Genomic DNA, 4142 nt, shown 5'->3' with positions numbered 1-4142 from the left:
GAGTTTTTTAATACAATATTTAAATTAAAATTTTATTATTCGATCACAGTCTGAATCTATATAGGTGTGAATGTGACTATAGTGTAGACTAAATACGAATGTTTAGTCTAGATGAATGCTGCGTTTGTTTTTTTCATTCGACTGTTTATCTGTGTATCGGTCCATTTCACGGAGTACAATGTATGTGTTATTCCAGTCCGGGAAATCTGGCCAAGTAAGGTTCAGTGTACATTACTGTCGTCTATTGAAAGTACTTCTATGTTATTTTATGTCTCATAAAAAAAACTCTGTCTTTGTGTGTATGTGTGTGTGTGTGTGTGGGGGGGGGGGGGGGGGGAGGGGGTTATTGGTCAAAAGTATTTCATAGTAAATACATATAAGATATATCACGTCGTATTTTTGTTAATTGCCTGTGTGGGTATATGAATGCAAAATGTGTACGTAATTTTAAATAAAAAATGCATTTACAGTTATCCACTATCCATAATAATTAGCTGATTAATAGCCACTACCCAAACAAAACTATATCCCATTGTACGTTTGTATGATTTATACAAAATAACAGTAGGGTGTAGTTTTTTCTGGGTAATAGATAACTCGGTAAAATCTTTGAAACAGTCATCCGTCACATTAAAGTATACATGTTTATCACATTCGTTGGCATATCACATATTGGCAAGCAAAACGATGCAGAAACACTGGTACATGTAGCAATTTCCTGCTTTAAAATACAAGTAAAGAATGCACTGCATGCCATTTCAATATTTATTTTTAAAAAAATCTCTCGTCATTTCTGACACATCTCTTAATGAAGAAGACGTTTCTCCAACGAAGATTTATCTATCAACTTGGAAAATTATTTCTTTTGAAAAGAAATGAGTTTTATTTTAAGAAAAATCTATTTGATTGTAGTAGGTATATCTATGCGATAAAGAGACACTATGTAATTAAATAAAGATATTGTACATGTATGTAAGAAAGAGCGGACAAGAGAACTTTGTTGTTGTAGAACTTGTGTCGAATCATTTTGACTAGTTTCAATAAATAGTATTAAATAAAATTTGAATATATTTTTTTATGCAAACGTTAGAGATGCTTTAAAACACTTTAAAAAAAGAATAAGTGTACACTGTATCTTTTTTCCAAGTGACATATCTTGTAAGAAAAGAAAAAAATAATGTCTCTTAAATGTAAAAGTAATATTTCTTAAAACAAAATATCTAAAGGGATATCTTTTAACGATGGCTAATACACTTTTCGAAGTGAATGATATTTCAATTTAAAAGCATTCTTAACTTTAGGCATATTATTATATTTAAAGTTAAAGAGGTTATCCATTTTCGTTTTTTATGTAAGTAGTATTTCTCCTTGTACTGTTTGCGACATTTAAAAAACTTTACAGGAGTTATCTCGCTTATATCAGAGAGAGAGAGAGAGAGAGAGAGAGAGAGAGAGAGAGAGAGAGAGAGAGAGAGAGAGAGAGAGAGAGAGAGAGAGAGAGAGAGAGAGAGAGAGAGAGAGAGAGAGAGAGAGAGAGAGAGAGAGTTTACATGACATACTGATTTTTAAATTTACATATAAAAAAAATTGAATAATCATGGAGTTGGTTCTCCCACTCATTTGGGAGTATGTAAAAAATATAATGAAAATGATTAAAAAAAATGAAATTATGAGGGAAATTGAAAATTGATGTTATAGTTGTTGGGGTTTTTTTAATTTTTTTAATTTTTGAATTTCTAATTTTTTTAATTTTTGGCTTGTCAGAATTTTTTGAATGAGGTTGCCCCCCCCCCCCCCGTAAAAAAAAAACGATGCTACGTGCCTGTAAATGCACTGTTTACCTAACTGAATTAAAATTCAAATAGCCATAACAAATAAAGTGACATCCGGTCCCCGTATTCAGAGAACACGTAAATTGACCCTTGTTTGCATGACCTCCGGTCCGTCTATGGCTATAGTACCTCCGTTCCACTTTTTAAAGATTGTATAAGGCGATTTCCGGTCTGTGACTTTGATAGAATACATTAGATGTCATCCGGTTTCCGCATCGATGGAATACAGTAAATGACCTTGTATTGATAGTACACATAAATGCCCCACAATCCCCGTATTGATATACCATATAAGGTAACCTCCGGTCCTTGGATTGATAAAATATAATGACGACCCGCTGTCCATGAATTGGTAAAATTTAACCCATAAAGTAACCTTAGGTATGAATTGAAAGAAAATATTAGGAGACCTCTATCCCCATACTGATTCTAACAAATAAGATAACCCCCGGTCTTCGCGATGATAAAACAAAAAGGGGGGTCTACATAAGGTTTTTCCACTGGGGGACATAAATAGTGATAGAGGGATTTGATAATATTTTATGAGAAAGACCATACACATATAACGCTATATGTCTATGGAAAGACGTAAGACATTGTCTTTAAGTAATATATAAAATATCAAGTGACTGTTAGATTTTTAAAGGAAAATTTGATTTTTAACACGATTTTTACGTTGTGCGGTAGGGGAGCATTGCCACTGCGCTTTTATGACGTTATGATAAAATGAAGCTTTGTAGGAGTACGTTAAACGAAATAACATAAAAGAAAAGGTAAATATTGTACGCTGTTGAAATTTTATATACAGAATGATGCTATCCTCGAGGACTTTTTCCTCGTTTTTGGAATGAATCCATTATACCAATCATCATTCGTGATGAAACAAATATATAGCAAAATTTGGTGCATTTTAATATTTTGAGATGGCCCCCACTAAAAACCAGACGGTAGAATTTTGTGTTTTTTAAGGTAGGAAATGATATTATTAATCATATTTAACAATTTGAGAAAAAAAGCTATTGTAGTATTTTTTAAAAACTTTGCTTTGCTTTGATGTGTGGAAAATGACAGTTTCCTATATATTCCTATAGTAAATGTACCTCTATTTTGAGATGGTCCCTAAAAAGAACCAGACGGTCGATTTTCATGAACCTTCGCAAATAAACTAGAGTTGGTTTAAATTACATATGGTTAAAAAATAAAGAGTTACGCTATTGTAGTTTTTCCGCAAAAAAACCCAAATCGGCCTCCTTAAATGAATATTTTCAACCCTCTTTCACATAATCCGTAAGTTGTCAGAACTTGTGTCTGAACGTTTTGTATTTCTTGAAATACAATATGTTCAAATCAAATCAAGAACTCCATGATATGAACTGAAAATGTTTCGAGATTTTTCCTGTACAATTTTATGTTGAACTCGTTCCCCTCCTATCAGTACATCGTCGGTGACCCACGTGTGATTCACATCGATTCTCTCCATCACCAGTTTGAGGAAACTTGTAGACTCAAAACCGTGGTTTGCAACGATGCTATCAGTAAGGGGTCATACAATAACAGGAATTCGAACTAAGAAGTGTTTAATCACAACGAAAAACTGTACATAGATGTATATCAAGTTTAAGATTATGCGTGATCTTGAAATCAATTTTTTAAAAATATCGCTATTCGTAAATTTTTGGGCTGAACAAAATGAAAATAAAGTGGAGTTTGAAATAATTTAATAAGCTTGATATTGTTTTTCTACAACACCAAAAAATATATAACAAAAAAGGTAACAACATGAAAATAGACATTAATTGATAATTCGCAATTAGCAATAACTTTTAAATTCATACAAATAAAAGTAAAGAGCATCAAGAATGATATAAATCGACTGAGACGGTTCTTCCAAAATAGACGGTAAAGAGGGTAAAGGGTACTACATTTAGGTCGAGTGTCTAAATTCATCAATTTTACTAACTCTTTTTTAAAGCGGTTAGCGTATCAGGCACGTAGCATCGGGGGGGGGGGGGGGGGCTTTTCTCGCAGCAAACAATGTTTTTACATTTAAAAAAAGTAAATTAACATAGAGTCCCCCCCCCCCCCCCCCAATTTAAGATGGAATTGAAAGGGGGGCAATTAACAGTGAAATTGATGTTATAAGACGTTATAGGTACACCCACCCCCCCATGGATTAATATTATCATGGATTTTAGAAGTTTTCTTTTTTATTCGCTTGTCAAGATTTTTTGGGTGAGTTTGGCCCTCCTATAATTTCAAAAACGATGCTACGTGCCTGCCGTATTCTTAGTTATCGTCGTGTATATATAA

The sequence above is a fragment of the Magallana gigas genome, chromosome 3, assembly GCF_963853765.1.
Source record: "Magallana gigas chromosome 3, xbMagGiga1.1, whole genome shotgun sequence".
In the NCBI taxonomy this organism is placed as follows: Eukaryota; Metazoa; Mollusca; class Bivalvia; order Ostreida; family Ostreidae; genus Magallana; species Magallana gigas.
The sequence above is the reverse complement of the archived record's forward strand: the minus strand, read 5'-3'. Positions refer to the sequence as shown.